This window comes from Garra rufa, chromosome 15, assembly GCF_049309525.1.
Source record: "Garra rufa chromosome 15, GarRuf1.0, whole genome shotgun sequence".
NCBI lineage: Eukaryota > Metazoa > Chordata > Actinopteri > Cypriniformes > Cyprinidae > Garra > Garra rufa.
The window spans coordinates 28,200,830-28,220,503 of NC_133375.1; the positions used below are offsets into that span (position 1 = coordinate 28,200,830).

At 37.0% G+C, this 19,674-nt stretch overlaps 1 protein-coding gene across 3 annotated transcripts in view; it reads left to right on the forward strand.

The window, feature by feature from the left end:
* Positions 1-2,762: 2,762 nt before the first annotated feature.
* The window catches only part of rfx2 (regulatory factor X, 2 (influences HLA class II expression)), a 47,980-nt gene continuing 31,068 nt past the window's right edge, over positions 2,763-19,674 (forward strand). For all 3 annotated transcript variants that reach the window (XM_073818608.1, XM_073818609.1, XM_073818610.1), the window contains exon 1: positions 2,763-2,899. The gene's annotated coding sequence lies outside the window, so the exon portion shown is untranslated. The remainder of the gene's footprint in view (positions 2,900-19,674) is intronic.

Here is a 19,674-nt window from a genome sequence, read left to right on the forward strand (position 1 = left end):
ATCAAAATACTGCATTTCACTCTTTGTGAAAATCATAGGTTTTGGAACATGTAAACATTCGTAATTGTACAGTCGTGGCCAAAAGTTTTGAGAATGACACAAATATTAGTTTTCACAAAGTTTGCTACTAAACTGCTTTTAGATCTTTGTTTCAGATGTTTCTGTGATGTACTAAAATATAATTACAAGCACTTCATACATTTCAAAGGCTTGTATCGACAATTACATGACATTTATGCAAAGAGTCAGTATTTGCAGTGTTGGCCCTTCTTTTTCAGGACCTCTGCAATTCGACTGGGCATGCTCTCAATCAACTTCTGGGCCAAATCCTGACTGATAGCAACCCATTCTTTCATAATCACTTCTTGGAGTTTGTCAGAATTAGTGGGTTTTTGTTTGTCCACCCGCCTCTTGAGGATTGACCACAAGTTTTAAGATTTGGGGAGTTTCCAGGCCATGGACCCAAAATATCAATGTTTTGGTCCCCGAGCCACTTAGTTAACACTTTTGCCTTATGGCACGGTGCTCCATCGTGCTGGAAAATGCATTGTTCTTCACCAAACTGTTGTTGGATTGTTGGAAGAAGTTGATGTTGGAGGGTGTTTTAGTACCATTCTTTATTCATGGCTGTGTTTTTGGGCAAAATTGTGAGTGAGCCCACTCCCTTGGATGAGAAGCAACCCCACACATGAATGGTCTCAGGATGCTTTTCTGTTGGCATGACACAGGACTGATAGTAGCGCTCACCTTTTCTTCTCCGGACAAGCCTTTTTCCAGATGCCCCAAACAATCGGAAAGAGGCTTCATCTGAGAATATGACTTTGCCATTCGTCCATTCGCCATACTTTTTGCAGAAGATCAATCCGTCCCTGATGTTTTTTTTTGGAGAGAAGTGGCTTCTTTGCTGCCCTTCTTGACACCAGGCATCTTCCAAAAGTCTTCACCTCACTGTGCGTGCAGATGCGCTCACACCTGCCTGCTGCCATTCCTGAGCAAGCTCTGCACTGGTGGCACTCCGATCCCGCAGCTGAATCCTCTTTAGGAGACGATCCTGCCGCTTGCTGGACTTTCTTGGATGCCCTGAAGCCTTCTTAACAATGCAGTGGAAAGTTTTTTTTCGGGATTAAGTTCATTTTCATGGCAAAGAAGGACTATGCAATTCATCTGATCACTCTTTATAACATTCTGGAGTATATACAAATTGCTATTATAAAAACTTAAGCAGCAACTTTTCCAATTTCCAATATTTATGTAATTCTCAAAACTTTTGGCCACGACTGTATACTAGATTTTTAAGGTTTAAGTTTGAATACACACATGTTGGGTTTTTCCATAGGCCTAATGGTTTTTATACAGTACAAACTGTATTTGTTATCGCCCTATACCAACCTTACACCTAAACCTGCCCCTCACAGAAAACTTTCTGCATTTTTACAATTTTAAAAAGCTTAATTTTGTATGATTTACAAGCTTGTTTCCTCATGGGGACCAAAAAATGTCCCCACAAGGACAAGGATTTTGGATATTGCTATCTTTGTGGGGACATTTTGTCTCAAGTAAATACTGTAATACTTTTTTCAGGATTTTTTGATGAATAAAACATTAAAAAGAATAGCGTTTTTTTCAAAATGTAAATCTTTATTAACAATGCAAGTCATTACTATCACTTTTTTAATAATAATTTAATAATAATTATACATCTTCAAATAGTAATAAAAAAAATCTGTGGGACACACTGTACTCAGAGTTTAATAAACAACAATATAAATGCAAAGATAAATAAAAAAATCAGCAAATTCAAGTCGGCTGTTTAAAAAAAAGATTTCTGTTTTAATATACTTTAAAATAGAATTTATTTCTGGGAAGCAAAGCTGAATTTTCAGCATCATTACTCCAGTCTTCAGTGTCACACAATCCTTCAGAATTCATTCCAATATGCTGATTTATCATCAATGTTGGAAACAGTTGTGCTGCTTAATATTTCTATAATTTTTCAGGATTCTTTTATGAATAAAACATTAAAAAGAACAGCATTTATTTAAAATAGAAATCTTTTGTAACAATTATACACTATCTAAAAGTTCAGGGGTCAGTACATTTTTATTCTTTTTTTTTAAAGAAATTAATACTTTTATTTAGCAAAGATGTGGTAAATTGATTTAAAAAAAGTCTTTTGAATTGCTAACATTTAAAAATTATTTTTTATTAATCAATACGCTTATATTACCTTTGAAGCATTGATGTCCTGTTGATGGTGTTTATTCTACGGTGATATACCGCCACCAAGCGGTGATAGTTGAGAATTTCGCCTGAAATCATGAACAGTTTTAACAAGCAACTTTTAGTAACCCTTTAAATTTATAGATTGTACTACCGTGGTTTACATATTACTTTGCAAATGTATTACGTGTATTAGAATAGGTTACGCATGGACTAAAGCCAATCTTTATATTATCAATATTTTTTTTTTTTTACTTCAGTAAATTGACAACCCATGCGGAAAGACATGTAACCCAAAAACTTCTCGGTCGTTTTAACCACCTTTATCTGTAAGTTAGCGCGGTAAAATGACAACTTTTTGGCGGAGAAGAGCAGAACCGAGGCGCGTTTGTGCGCCGCTCTCCGCGGGAATCAAACATTAACCGTCTGAGCTCAGCCAGCGTAGAATGCGTTAGGAGGGGCTCGAGGTGGCCCCTCCCCCTTTCGCTTTTTAGCCCTTGACGTATGAAGAGGACGGTAGCAACAGTTGCCTCGAGACCCCCGCTCGCCATAGTGACTGTAGTCGTGGAGACAGTTACTTACCAACGGGAGCAACACTCAGCAACAGCAGCAGCAGCAACTGGAGGAGAGAGAGGGGAAAGAACAGTAAAGCCAGGGCAGATTTAAGCAGAAGGCTGAGGTGAATATCTTTTTACTGCTTAGAGAAATCAAAATGAATTGAATGTAAATTGAACGGGCCACGGAGCTTGAGTAATGTACATCTTGACGTGTTTTCACGCCCTGATCTCCTTCGCTGTCCATTAGAGTCACATTAGCACGCTAGTTGTTAGCTCATCTGGTTCGCTAACTTCAGTCAGTTTGTTTTGAGATCGGTTAAACTAATTAACGGGGAAATCCAAGTGCTCTGTTTGTACGCTGAATGCCATACACGTTAGTTATTGCGTTTGTAAGATCAGTATGTTAATAAGCATGCTTTAATCATGAGCTAACCGGCTAACCAGTTACCGTAACTAGGGTAAACTTTCTTCAAAAGCTGTAACTGCTTGAATAACAGCGAGATCTGTCACAGAAGCAACTTATAACCGCTTTGTTCCGCCGTTGCTTTGCTTCACGAATCGCTTTAATTCTCGTGGAAGTGCGTGAGTTGATTCGGAGATAATGATGTGGATCCGCCTGGTTCGGTTTGACTAACGAGCTCAAGTTAAATGTCTTAAATTGTAAGCAAAACGTCGTTTTTTAGTCCTGTCATGTTTATTTGAGTCTGGAAGCGTCAGGTTTGGATGCATCAACAGGTTGCTGAAGTCAGTCTGAAGAGCGGTGTCCGATAAAAGTGATGCATTTCGGATTATACGAGCGTCATCGGCAGTACCGACTTTAGAAAGTATTTTCACGTTATTTGGATGTTCGTGTAATTTGTTAGACGCAAATATATTTCCCCATTTTGAAGGAAATTGAATTTAGCTTCTTGTCATCCGGTTCAAATCTGATTCTCTTATCTGCGCTAATATGTTTCGCAGGCTGTTGGTAAAAGGGTCAATGAGGTGATTATCGTTTTTTAGTCCGAATATATTAAGTTTTTTAGGAATATAATAAAAATGCGAGTTTATACAAAACTGACTTCAATTCACGAGTCGAAAATGAACAAGTTGTTCTAATATAGTATGTGCTGTATCTGACTGGAGAGAAGAAAGAAGAAGAAAAAAAAGAGATTAACGTTTTGGGAAATGTTAGTCACTTGTCATGATATTTCTTGCTGTTTTATTAAAATGTAGTTAAGTAGATTTGTTTTGAAACATTCCAAAAATTTAAATGTATTGAAAAACAAACCCTCCTTTGAACACCAAGTTGTTGTGGTTAGGGTTGTCAACCTACAGGAAGTCATTTCATTGTGTTGTCATGTGACAAGAAAACTATAAATCAAAAAGGACCACATTAGATCCTGATGACTCTGTGTAAAGGTCATTACAAAAAAAAAAATATATATATTGAAGACTATTTTTTTTACCATAAACATATGCTTGAAAATACACTACCAGTCAAAAGATTAAGTCTGCATTTATTTGATCCAAAGTACAGCAAAAATGGTAAAATTCTGAAATATTGTTACTATTTAAAATAACTGATTTCTATTTGAATATATTTTAAAATACAAATTTATTCCTATGATCAAAGCAAAATTTTCAGCATTATTACTCCAGTCTACAGTGTCACATGATTCTTCAGAAATCATTCTAATATGCTGATTTGCTGTTCAAGAAACAATTCTTTGATGAATAGAAAGATCCAAAGATCAGCATCTATCTGAAATAATTAATTAGAAAATATATACTTTTATTTAGCAAGGATGCTTTAAATTGATCAAAAGTGATGATAAATAGATTTATAATGTTACATGTTTCTATTTCAGATGCTGTTCTTCTGAACTTTCTATTCATCAAACAACCCTGAAAAAAAATCTACTCATCTGTTTTCAACATAATAATAAATATTTTTGAGCAGCAAATCAGAATATTAGAATGATTTCTAAAGGATCATGTGACACTGTAGACTGGAGTAATAATGCTGAAAATTTTGCTCTAAAATTACATTTTAAAATAGAATACAGTTATTTTAAACAGTGTAAATTTTACTGTTTTTGCTGTACCATAGATTAAATAAATGCAGACTTGGTGAGCAGAAGAGACTTCTTAAAAAACATAAAATCTTACTGTTCAAAAACTTTTGACTGGTATTGAATGTAGTAATTTTATTGCATTTTTGAAACCATTTTACTATTTTTTTTTTCTTTTAAATTTAAGTATTTCAACCAAAAAGTTTCTAGAAAATTGTTTTAAGGCTTGTATTATTTTATTTCTTATTTATGAAACCAACATGCATACAGATCATTTTGGGCATTCATATTTATCATTGACGCCAAAAACAATCTGCAGATCAAATTTTCAACAGCATAAACCTAATAATCAGTGCAGTTTATATTTGATTATGCTATGTTTCCTATGCTTCATACGCCCACATTGTGATATAAAAAAAAAATCACTGTTTAACATGACATTTTCAAATATAATCTAAATTGGTCTGAAACATTCAAATCTTGATACTTTATTGAGTGTGTTCTCCACAATTAATCTTCCAAAACTTTCTTGTGAAAACTTTTTTTTTTCCATGTGTGTATTTTCTCCGTCTTTTTAAATGTTGTAAGTAGAGCTGAGTGTCAGTGATGTGAAACACCATACTGTTAATTGTAAGCAAATGAGATATGTATTTGCATTATGCTCATAATGAGATCAGGGGTGGCTGTTGGCGCTAACAGTTTGACAACAGCTTGACTGTGCTCATCCAAAGCTGCTGTAATTTTTCGAGAGTTGCATCGTGTCGTCGTGGCAATGTTACACCTGCTCAGCAGAGAGCCTGGTAATGAGCCCTCTTCATGACAATAGCATGCAGTCCAGGTGTCGCCCCTCATTGGGCCATGCTTCTCTATTGATCTCTCTTTAGCCGAGAGTGTCCGTGCCACTGAAAGCGCAGCTGATAATGAGGGTAATTGGCATAGAGAGCGGCAGATCCTGATGGAACACATAGATCACGCTGGCCGGCCCGTTCCTCGCTATCTATAACATCGTGCTCGGGTAGTTTCGATTCTTTCACCCTTTCTGTTTCTGCAGCAGTGGTTCGAGGATGTTTGAGATGAGGCGTTTTTGCTTGTCAGAGTGGGAGTGTGTTTGTCGTCGTGTGTGACGGGTCCCTCCTGAGCTCAGCTGAAGGGGGTGAGCAGCAGAGCTCGCATCAGCTGCCGACGTGTCTGTCAGGTGCTTCACTGAGCTCTGAAATCCTCCCCAAACGCATCTTCACTACGCGACATCTCCGATGCCCTAAGATCCGATTTCTGTAATGAAATATGTTGTTACAGGTGCATGTCCAGGCTGGAGGAGAAATGAATGATTCATGTAATTGAAGTTAATTATTAATGGGGCCAATCGCTGCTTCCTGGGCTGTGTGATGTCCGGTTAGCTCGTTTTTGCGGGGTTTGGTTTTCAGTTTGCACTCTATGCTCTCATAGCCCAGACTTGCCCCCATCTGAGTATGAGTCGGTAGAGACTACGCTTTGTTCTCGACGTGACTGACTCAACCAATTAGAATCAAGTTTAAATGTAAATTTGCATATGCTACTGTCATATTCTATTGCCAGGATCCCTTTAACCCAGTTGGCAAATTTGAATGCAACCCAGGGCCAAGAGCATTAGGGGGCCCCTGTAGCAGTAGGTTTGTAATTTTTGTGCCTTGAAAAATTATGATTTCCAAACAGGTTTCCCAAGCACTTCTGCCACCCATCTGTTATTGTTCAAGTAGATCGTCCCATCCCAAACTAACACCATTGCTTCAAACGCACACTACTATTTAAAAGTTTAGGGTCAGTAATTTTTTTTTTTTTTTTTTTTTTTTTCAGCAAGGATGCCTTACATTTTCAATTGATTAAAGTGACAGTACAGACGTATGGAAGCCTGTTTTCTCGCCACTGAATAAAAAAGGTTTTTAATATCCCGCAATTCTGACTTTATAACTCGCAGTTGTGCATTTATATCACAGTTCTAAGAAAAAAGTCAGAATTGCAAGTTTATATGATGCAATTCTGAGAAAAAAAAGATGTAAACACGAAATTGTGAGATAAAGTTAGAATTGTGAGATAAAAAGTAACCTTTTTAGTAAAAAGAACTTTTTTTTTTTAATTCAGTGGCAGAATCGGGCTTCTATAAAGATGTAATAAAAAAAGTTTCAAATAAATTCTGTCCTTTTGAACATTCTTTTCAAAGAATCCTAAAAAGATTCCACAAAAATATTAAGCATCACAGCTGTTTTCAACATTAATAATACAACACATTACATTTTAAAATGTTTAAATAAAATGATTTTTTTATTGTATATTTAAAATATTGCGTTAAAATAATTCACTTTATTTTTTTATTGTATTTTTTTTTTTTGTGAGCGTAAGAGAAGGGCCCTATGAAATCCGTTTTTTTTCTTTCCCAATTTTTTTTTTCCATTTTAATTTTTTCCTTGTTTTAATTATTCTAGACTCTGTTTTAATGATTAAATTCAAATGTATTCAAAAAACATGTCTAATTAATTGAAATTATGAAACTTACAATATTAAACAACAATTTATTAAAAGTTTAACAAAAATTACATTTTAACGACCTTTACCAAATAATAATAATTTTTTTTATTTTTACTAAATACTGTTTTCCATTAGTTTTCTGGATTCCATTTTAATGGTTTCATTAAATATTAATAATTAATAACAATTAATAATTTATTGATATTATTAAAAAAAGTTTTTTTCTTCTGGTAAACATTCATTTTAAAAATAAAATTTTTATAATAATTTTAATAGTACTATCATATGACATATTATATTTCTGTCACAGTTTCTTCAAGTTAAACCAAACTTTTATTTTGACGGGTTGCTGTGAAAACCTTTAGGTTCTGTTTGTACGATACGATGATAGTTTTACTCAAAAGAAACGGTAAAATGCTCATGAAGTGTCTCTCGGAGCTGTTCTAGAGGTTGTTTATGTGTTCATGTACTCGTATACTGAGGTGACAGAGGCCAAGAACACAGAGCGTCATGCAGAATTCATATTTAAATAGTGCTTTTGTTGCTTAATATTCACAAACACTAGTCCGTATCACATTTTTATTTAAGTCATCTGACCTACTTTTGATGTATCCATTCAAAATTCTGTTTTAATGACTGGATTCCGCGATTCTGTCCGTGTTTTCCGCATAGAGCCCTACATAACACCTATCACATATCACCTCTAACTTTTAAACAACCATTAAAGCTTCAGCTAATGCAAACCAACTGTTAGAAGGCTTCTTTGTAAATATTATTTGACATATTTGCTCTCGAGTAGAGCGAGAAAAGGCCTTTTGATAGTGACATTTAATTCATTTCAGATCGCTGCTTAACTGTTTCTATGGCTGTAGTGTTAATGCATGATAAATTTAATCTCAGTGAAGTGGGCTATTTTTGTATGCATCCTTGCTTTGTGTAGCCTATATAATGTACTTTCAAGGCCTTTTGTATTTACTATGTAATCTGAAAAACTAGCCTTTTTCTCATTTGCGAGTCTGCTGTTCTTTTTGCCGACTTTTTCATCATGTGAGTTTACCTGCTGAACAGGTAGGCGAATTTAAGAAGACCAGCTCATGAATATTAATTGGTTAATGTTTATGCCACTTGATGTTGATAATCTAATTAATATTAACGAGTTGAACATTAGCTCCAACCCCCAAAGAGTCTAATCGTGACAAAATCTAAATCTATTCATGCTGAAATTAATATTTGGCAAAGTTTCACCTCAGAAGAGTTCCTCAATGTACCACAGATGTGTAAGTAATTATATATCACTAGATTTGTAATGCACATGTGAGGAACGGATTAGCGCTAAACCTGTGGGCAAATTCAAAACCATTTGTTCACTTGTTTTGACAAAGCCTCGTAATGCAGCGTAGTCCAAATCAAGCTTTTAATTTGGTTACACACCCACCGCAAAGAAAAATAAAGGAATGGGAATGGAATTCCGTGCAACCCAGATCCAAGCAGCTGTTATGTTTACATGGCAACTTGATACACAAATACAGCCTGGGTTATGGAAAGAGAGGGGCTGGGCCGGGGGTGCTGTGTTGTTCTTTCAAAAGTTTGTGGTTTTTAATCAGCTCTCTTCAATCCGTGTTTGTGGTGGTGATGGACGTGCACAGTCTCAGCTTGCAAAACAGGTGAAGGGCCAAAAGGAGAACAGAGGAACTGCAGGTACGGTACCACTTTTAGCCAAGTGACTCACCTAAGTGCCACGATATGACTCTGATTTTCTCTTCCACTTCCTGGTGAAGCGTCAGGACTGTCAGGTGTTTGTAAACCACAGTCAAGTCAGGTCACCTTTATTTATACAATACAGAAAGGCAGGACCTCAGTGTCTTCATTTACATACCAGGAAGTGATAGGTGTGATGTTGTATACCTAAATCTGTTCACGCGCATATTTACGTGTCCAGTGAATAACCTCGTTAGATCACGCTCATCTATCAGTGCCCATGTTTGTGTCCTGTGCCCGGGTCAGAGTTCACCTCCAGTCATCTGCCATCATGGAGACTTTATGATTGTTGTGGCAGCATCTACTGTAACCTTAAACCACACTGAGCTTTTAATGGACTATAGTAGAGCGCGGCTCTCGAGCAGACAGCTGCAGTGGTCCCCTGTGAAAGGTATTTGTGCGTGTGCACCGATGCACCATGGGGGGAAGGGTGTCACGGGGGGTGGCAGATGACCAGATACAGCTCTCCTGTGTGTGTATGTGCGCATGATTAAGCCCGTGCTGTATTTAGCCCGTGTGGAAGAACCTCGGCCTGGAGCGGATCACTGATGTACCTGCCTGCCAGCTTACTTGAACCACAAGCATTAATAAATTACACCAAACACGCTAAATTAGCTGATCTCATTTGAACTGTTTTGGCACTGTCAAAAGTGTGTTTAGAAATCAAGATTTAGGCCGTCCTGGCAGCGTGAACTCACTGTTGATGATTGAAAACTTTCACGTCTCCATAGATATCGTTATCATGTTTTGTTATTGTGTTTATGGCTGTAATTATCTCTTTATCTTATCTCTCAATTTAACATGGCAGAAATAGCTTCCTCCTGACAGGCTGAGTTGGAGCCAAGAAGATTCGGTTTGATAATTGCGTACAAATAGTTATTTTAGCTCTATTGTTATTGTCATAAATCGACTTGGGAATTTGAACAAGCTCTTGGTAGTATTAAACTTTGATTCACAACTGAACTCGTATCATTTGCTCTACAAACATGAATGATGCCTCAAATCATGCGGCTTGTTGAGGAGATTTGTTCTCTTACAACACATAGCATACAATTTTCTGTCTGGAGGAAGTTTCCTGCAGTAAATGCAGTGTTAAGTAACATTGTGCACATGCTGTTTTATTGGCAGTACTGACTTGAACTACGGGTGGTTCAGAAGTTTAAATAGAACCTGCCTAACCATGCTGTTTTTTTTTTTTAAAGCAAGATTGCATTAATGTGTTAAATGTGTTATTAACTTTTGATTGACAGGATATAAACATCACTGATCGTCAGCTCTTTTTAAGCACATAATTGCTTTTATTGGCTAAAAGCAATTATTGGCTGATACATTGATGCATATGTAGACATGTATTAAGTATTAAAACCTTTGCCTTTCTATTAAACAGAATATTTTGACTCAGGCATTGTACTGGAGCTTAGATGACAATAGTCTTCTGTCAACAGTTCTGTCTAATATAAAAGCAAATGCTATAATACTTTAATATACTGGTGACATTTAGAAAATATACAATTATGTGATTTAAACACCTCTTTTTATATCTATTAGTAGGGCCCGCAATGTGGAAAACAATTACAGAATCGCTTATAAAATCGGTCATAAAAATGGAATTTAATGAATATGTCATTTTGAATTTGCCAAATTTTGGATGAATAAAGCAGGTCTGGCAAAATTGGCATTATATTGGCCTTCGGCCACCCAGCTTTCACAGATATCGGCACTGGTCATCCAAAAAAACACCTACATCATAGAGACTGTTTCCTTTGACTCATAGGCGATGACCCAGAACACCCTAGTGACCACCTGGCAACATGCTAAAAGTCACTCAAAACACCTTAGCAACCACAACAATCTGGCAATCACTCACAACAGTATTGGCGATGTTCACAGCACTCAAAATTACAATTAACTTGTAATATTTCGCATAGCTCTTAGAACTGGTCAGTTCAGCCAGTCAGTTTGATAAACTGATGCGTAAAGGCAAAGTGCTCTAATCTCTCTTATTTTCTTTGGGGAAAAAAAAGAAAAGGAAACGGGTGACTTGGCTGTGAGATGTCTGAGCAGCAGGCTGAGACTTGTCTGAGACTGAAATGTGTTGCTCACAAGAGCCTCTCCCTCAGCATTCAACCCCCTCGTTCGTCTCAAACCGCTCCTCGTCGGAGCGTTCTTTACATTCCACCTGCTTTGTATCGTAGCTCCACAACTGCTAATTAAATTTCCTGCCACAAACAGCACACTGGGCTGTGACATTTGCATCACAATGGCCTCCTCTCTCTTGCCTTCTCTCATAGTCTGGAGACATGGACAGTCCCTCTAATGTCCCCTCTTTTTACTGTTGCATATTATACGACTGATGTTTTCCAGTTGTCAGCCCTTGATGTTCTTTTAACAGTGTCTGTAATTTAGGACAACGTCTTGAAACTCAATATTTACTTTATTTAAAGTAGAGAAACTCTTGATTTAGAACGTATTCAATTTCTGTCTTCTGTTTTGTTTAATATCCATCACTTCGAGGTTTGGCACACTTTATAGTGTCAGGCTCCATTCATCCACTCGTTCATCCTGTAGTAGAAGTTCACTCCGGTACACTCAGACCCTCAGAAAAAGAGCATTTATTCAATACTTTTTCTCACATTTCTGTAGTTCTCATACACTGCTCTATGTCTGTATGCAGATGTGCACTTCAGCCTGCATTCATGCTTCTCTATGCACCTGAATAGACGCAGAGGAAGAGCTTGTTGATTCTGTGAGTGTTGAACCCTGTGTGACTCCTCCGTTGCCCTCTGTGCTATCAGTCTATTGTATGCAGAACTTGTCAAACAGTCCTCCTGCACACTTTTGCCCACGTCAGCCCAGGCCAGGGTCTCTTGTGGAGGATCGAATCAACTCCATGAGCCTGGTTGTTGTTTATTAAATTCACACAGCGTCCAAGCAGTCAAAAGTTCTTGTAAATTACAAATAGCACAGCAGTCGTTTATACGACTACAATGAACACAGTTTTCCAATCAGCAAAATTGATTCTGTTTCTTTTAATATTTATTGTAACCAGCATTTGATCAGTAGTGAGATGACGCTGTTATATATCTTGTGATATTACTTTTTACTTGAATATCATTTTTACCCATAATGCCTATAAACAGAACACGCCTGTCATTGTATCCAATGTGACCCAGCATGAATCAGATAGATGCTTGTAAACACTTAGATATCATTCTTTCAAATGGGCGTATGAAATTGTAGATAAGCAATAGAACTTTACACATTAGACATTGACTGATAATGTCTTTCAAGACTGAAACCTGTACTTGATTGACATGTTTCATGAGTTTAATCTATTTATTTATTTATTTTGACACCATGATAACTAAGTTATTAGACTACGGCTTAAAAGAAATATTTCATGAATATTGAAAATTAATATGACAGATCTACGAAATCCAGTCATAAACATTGAATTTACTGTATAACATGGAATGTCATGGAATTTGCTAAATACTGGATGAATAAATCAAAAGATGGTCTGTACACTTGAATCAAAATACGATATCAACTAGTATCTGTGAATATTAAGCTGCAAAAATACTATTTAAATAGGAATCCTGGATGTTCTGCGCATGATGCTCGCGGGTGTATGAGCACATAAACATAGAACTGCTGTCACTTCATGAGCAATTTACAATTTCTTTTGTTAAAAACTATCTTCATATCATATACAAACCGGAAACTTAAAGGTCTTCACAACAATCTGTCAAAATAAAAGTTTGGTTTAACTTGAAGAAACTGTGACAGAAATATACTTCTTAACGTAATGATAGTACTAATACAATACTAATACAATTACTATTACAATATTATATTAGGAATATTTATATTTTAGGAATATTTACTAGAAAAATTATTTACCAGAAAAATGTGAACACATAGCATAGTATTTCTGAGGGGGAAAAATAAATAAATAAAAGAATGATAAATTATTATTTTTAAATAAAATTAATTATTTAGAGATGCATTTGAAATCAAAATTAATGGAAAACAGAATTTGATAAACAATAAAACTGAATTTGAGAAAAAAAACTTATTTCATAGGGCCTGGAAAATGTCATTTTTGTTAAACTCTTGATAAATTACTTTTAAATTGTGTAAGCTTTCATGATTTAAATTAATTAGACATGCTTTATGATGAATGAAATTTAATTTAACAATTAAAACAGAGTCTAGAAAAATTAAAACTGGAAAAAAAAACGTAATCCAGAAAAATTCAAATGGGAAAACAGAATTTGGGGAAAAATAAAATGGAATTTGGGGGAAAAAAAACACATTAAATGTAGAATTTATTTACCAGAAAAATTAAAATACACAACACAGTGTTTCTACTACTACTTTTTTTATTTTTTATAAAAATCAACTAATTAGAGATGCTTCTGATTATTAAATTTAATTCAACTATAAAAATGAAATTCTGAAAATTAATGGAATTTGGTACAAATAAAACTTGAGAATTTGAGAAAAAATAAAATAAAACATTTCATAATGCCTTAATTTTATTTTTGTTGAACTTTTAATAAATTGCTTAAATTGTATAAGTTTCATGATTTAAATTAATTAAACATGCTTTATGATGAATAAAATTTAATTTAACAATTAAAACAGAGTCTAGAAAAATTTAAACTGGAGAAAAAAAACGAAAATGTAATTCAGAAAAATTTTAATGGAAAAAAATGAATTTTATTTTTGTTAAAGTTTTAATAAATTGCTATTAAATTTCCTGATTTCAAATATTAGACATGTTTTTTGATTAATATTTTGTAATTTAACCATTAAAACAGAGTCTAGAATAATTCAAATGGAAAAAAAAAAAAAATCCAGAAAAAGGTGTGACCACACCTTGAGTAGAAAATATGAATATCTGTTAAAAAAAATTACTTGACTTATTACATGACTTATCAAATTTATTGCATAATTTGAAACCTGCGCAATATACCAGACAAGCTAGACTTCCTCAAAACTTCTCTTATGTCGAAATGTGTTAACAGATACAGCAAAGCAAATTTAATGCTGTCTCAAGTGTCAGTGACTGTCTGTTTGGTGGTGTGATGAAGTGAGTGCCACGACTCGCTTCAAGGGGGGGTGGGAAACAAAAAACAAAACAGAAAAAAAGCCTCATTTATTTTGATATATATAAAAACACCGCGCCACCTGCGGTAGTTGGTCCATTACCACCGCGGTGGTAAAAATCTGGTATTTTAAATCTAAATTTAACATTCAAGGACATATGTTTCAGCACAATGAATGTTTTTGCGCTGAGGATTAATTGTCTCCCCGTCTGTGTTCCGGATGTTTGACGCTCATTCAGTAAACTTAACACAGACTGTCATAATGAACTTTTATGCATAAATGGAAATGGATTTTATCGATTAGTTGTTGCAGCCCTAGTTTGGTTATGGATAAAACAAAGACCATGCGGGTCAGGTAGTGGAAATGGTAGGCTTCGTTATGAATTAATTATTTAACAACAGTCATCACCCCCCCCCCCCCCCCCAACCCCCCGCCTATGACGACGATGCCATCGTCCATCGCGATGTTTCCCATTAGACATCGTACGATGCCGAATTGGTCGACATCGCCCAACCCTATTTGTCACAGGTGGTAATGACCGATTATAAATCAGACAGTTTAAGCGTATGGAAGTTTTTCACATACAGCTATAGAGATGACCACACTGGGTCATAAGACCTTGAAGGGCGTGTGATAATCCAGTTGTTGTTGAGGTGGAATCAAGTCAGTCAGAGTATGTATAGAGTAAAGGCCATGTTGTTCTTGCAGATTATCAAAAGAATGATTCCTCAGCCTGCGTGACTCTGAAACCTGAGCGTGGAAGCGCAGACGTAATGTGGAGACAATGTGGTATGGCAGAATCACTTTAGGAAGTTTCTGTCTTCCTTCCCTCTCAAATATATTGGCTACCGTTGACCTGATGCCATTTGGCATTTAGCACTGGTAGTCTGGTAATCCTCTTCTCACTGTCTTCCACAGAGGTTTTTCAAAGACAACTGGCACTATGTTGTGCACATGTATTATCAATGCACATTAAAGCAGATTGTGCATTTAATAGTGCTGTTCTATTAATCTAGCGTCTTATCTGCCAGCCAGAACTTGTTGCACTGTTGCAATAGAAAGCCCGCAGCAGAAACTCAGCTGCCTGGAATCTGTTACGTTTCTGAAAAACTCAGCTTTCCTGCATGTGTCACTGGGTGTAGTTACCAGGATGTATATTTTTGCACCCCAAACAGACACCTGCTGGTAGAGACTCCTTTTTGCAGTGCAATCCTCTGTTTTCGTATCACTATGGGCAACAAGAAAGTGTGACAACAAAAACCGGAGTGGAGTTCCACCATTTTGTCATCACCGTTATAAAAATAAAAAACACAGGGCATTTATCACTATGGAACCAGACACATTTAACAGTCTTCTCCTTCTTCACCTTCTCATAGTCTTTGTTCAAAAGGTAAGCGTTGTCTTTTACGACACACTTTTTCTTTTTTCTTTTTTTTTTTCCCTTTTCGGAATCATCCTCAGCTCCGGGTTGGGGGTGGTGCGGAAATCTGGAAAGGGTTACCGGGGGAGGAGGAGGAGGAGGAGAAGGGAGGGGGGTTGTAGAGTTGTAAGTGTGAACAAACGGTCTCCATGGCAACGCTCGACCGATTCTCCCTGGCTGCAGAGCCCTTTGCTTTTGGTGTGCTGGCGACGGATGGACTAGGGTTGTGACGGCAATTGAAGATTGAGGGTTTGGCGTATGTGCCTGTTTTGGGGGGGTGGACGATCAAGGAGCATAAAAGCTACAGGTTTTTTTTGAGGGGCTCACAGCTGATCACTTCAACTGTCCACTTTCTCAGCCCAACCTTGCCATCTGCAAAGCTTAATCTCAGTGGATCAGTCATTAGATGTTGAAATAGATCTGCCTTTCTTATCGTGTAAATTGTAATCACGCATTCTTAAAGCAGAAGTTTACTTCCAGAACAAAGATTTACAGATAATGTACTCACCCCCTTGTCATTCAAGATGTTCGCGTCTTTCTTTCTTCAGTCGTAAAGAAATTATGTTTCTTGAGGAAAACATTTCAGGAATTATCTTTATATAGTGGACTTCAATGGTGCCCCCAAGTTTGAGCTTCCGAAATGCAATATTCTCTGCGATGTGCATGTACACTCTGTGTAGTCCAGGTCAGTACAGTTAGGGTAGGTCAAAACTCATTGCATTTTTTTCTTCCACTTCAAAATCATCCTAAATCGCTGTTTTACCTTTTTTTTTTTTTTTTTGTAATGGCCGTTTGATCTTCTTTGAATTTTCACTTAACACTGGGTCGTAGGGCTGGGCGATATGACAAAAATCTCATATCCCTATAACGATATTTCACAATATAGTACCTTTTCTGCTACCTGGTGGATTTCCTCCTCTACTTTGGCCTGACACTCGTGATATAAATGAGGCAACTCGACTTGTGTGAAGTGTTTTCTGCTTGGCATTGTGTACCTGGAGTTGAGTGTTTTCATCAATGCATGAAACCCCTGTTTCTCAACTGTGTTGTAAGTTGCAATGACTTCTGTTATCTAGGGTTGGTCCGATAGACAATGCCAGACGATTCCAGACTTTTTATTTCATCCATCTGATATATATCGTCATATCACGCAGCCCAACTGGGTCGGTACTTCTGCAGCGATGTAGGATGATTTTGAAGTTGGAGAAGAAAACAAGATGACAGTTTTTCGACCTACCCTAACTGTATTGATCCGGATTACACAGAATTGGCATGTGCATCGCAGAGAATAGACAACATGAGCTTTTGAGGTTAAGAAGTATATAAATTGTCAATTTGTTTAGAAAATGGCCGATCGTTTCACGATCCTTCTTCATTGGCTGGGATCGTTTAGAGCCATTTGAAGCTGAATTTGAAACTGCATTTTGGAAGTTCAAACTTGGGGGCACTGTTAAAGTCCACTATATGGAGAGAAATCCTGAAATGTTTTCATGAACATCTTGGATGACAAAGGGGGTGAGTAAATTATCTGTAAATTTTTGTTCTGAAAATGAACTTCTCCTTTAATAACATACTAGTTCAAGCTTCATACTTGCAGCTAGTTTGGATGGATGGTCTATATCATAAGTGGTTGAAGCCTTTTTTTGTGTGTTTTGAAAGCTGCGTACCTGCAGAACATCAGCCTGGCTTGTTGGACACAGATGTCCAGTATAGACGGCCCTTTAATGGCAACAAGTGTCTCTGCTTTATTGCACGGCTGTTCGAAGCTTCCGGCGGGTCATAAAAGCAATCAGAGTGTATTTCCAAACTGCAAATCTGTCAGGAACGTCTGGATTATTTAGTTGGAAAAGTCATTTGAGGCTTCGTTTACAAAGTGATTGTTGTGTTTGGAGTGTGTAAGTGCAAGAATGACTTGTGGCGGCTTTTCTTTTCTTCTCTTTTCTTGACTTTTTTTGTCTTTCTGATGGCTTTAACATTCACTGTCAGCATGCCATACTAGAGAAAGTTCTTGTAAGTGGAGCTTTCTGTAGATTTTTCACTATAACGGCATATGCTTTTTTAATTTTTTACCCCTGCCTCCGCTCCGGAGGGTCAGAGTAATAGCTTATGTATTTATTGTTCTAAGTTTCTGGTTAATGTGAGATAGAAGGATCACTTGGGGGATGGCATTGTTTGGTTTGGGAAGTATTCTGTTGGTTGCATAGCAACAGGCTCCTAGAAACGGGAGTGGACGGTGTTGCCACTAGCAACCGTTGTTGCTCTGCAAACAATGTGGGCCAGTGCAAACAAGAGCCAAGACTGTGGGCTCCTGTTTTTAATTGAACATCTGCATGTGCTTTGCCCCGATCGAGTGTTGTTTAAGTTCAATCTGTCTGTGACAGATGTGTCTAAACCCTCTTCTCAACACTAACCTCAATCACAGGTATTACTTTATGTTTTCCTTGTCATTTAGGCCTGGTTTATTGCCAGCATATATCTAGGAGTGGATTTCGCCCTCCGTCTCTTCGCACTCAGGTTAATGAGAACAGAAGGAAATGGCTGCGATGTTGTGGCAGTCTTTAATAGCTCATTTGTGCTAGGCTGAGGTGAGCGCTTGTGTCGTGCAGCGGGGAGTATCTGCAATACTGTAATAAACCAGAAGCCTATTCAGGACAGGGCCTCTCTCGCTCTTCACACCAAAGTGCCGGGGTGCTCCTGCTGTTTTCTGCTTTTGTGCGGCCCATAGCTGCTGGTGGGGAATTTGTGTGGCTTTTAACCTTCTCTAGGAGCTTAGACGAGAGTGACGTGCACGTCCAACTAGCCCACTTCACTCTTTCTCAATATTTTTTAAAAAAAAAACTTGCTGTAGTTTAGTGGTTAGTAGATTAGTAGGTTGTAATGCAAAAACGGGTCGCAGGTTCTGACTGGGCCGTGGATGGCAAGGAAAAACGTACTACTTTTCACAGGGAGAAAAAAATGCTTTCTATGTTTATTGACAATTTGGAGCAAAGATTATCTGCCACTTGTAGGGCTCTATGATTTCTGCAATGCGGAAAACGTGGACTGAATCATGGAATCCAGTCATAAAAATGGAATTTACTGTATAACGTGGAATGTCATGGAATTTGCCCAGTTTGGGATGAATAAATCAAAATAGGACATTACATTTAAATCATAACACGATATGGACTAGTGTCTGTGAATATTAACCTGCAAAAATACTATGTAAATATGAATCCTGCGTGTTTCTGTGTGAATGAATGGCGCAAATGCATGGTTTTATTTACTACACACTAGTGGTGGGCGGTACACCGGTGTCATAGTCAGCACCGGTGTGACTTTGCGCCACGACATGGATTTTCTAATACCGTCAATACCATAATAAATCACGTGCTTTGAACGGCTGCATTTACATCAATAATAGCTAATTCTAAATAATAAGGCATTATTTTCTTCGAATGCGATATTAAGCTCGATATGGCGTAGCTTGTCAGAGATTTACGTCTCTGTGTATCAATTGCCGCTCCAGCGGAACCTGAGCGGAACGCACGTGATGGAGATTTACTACTAATCAAAGCACCGGCTTCATTGACTAAACGCGCCTCACAATATCGTTCGATATATTGCACAGACCTACTATGGGTTGATTTCCCGTCAGTTATTTAAAGGTTTTAAATATTGCAGAAATTAAATTTCAATTAAAAAAAAAAATTGTTTTGTTGTACTCTGTTAAGTAAGATCTTTAGGTTTTTTGCAAAATAAATATGTTGAGAATGCGTAATACTCTCCCATATCTCTTTTTGATAAGGATAAGCAATACCGTGATATTATACCGTCACTGTTCAAAAGATGAAAAATACTGTGATATTAATTTTAGGTCATACCGCCCACCCCTACTACACACATACTAAGGCCCTGTTTGCACTAGTGGGTTTGTTTTAAAACAGCGTTTTAAAGTAAAAACGTTCCTTGTCTACATTGCCATTTTACATGACCATTCAGGCTGCATACATCTACTGGTTGAAGTCATGTAAATGCAACAAAAACAACGACAGTTATCATTCACTGT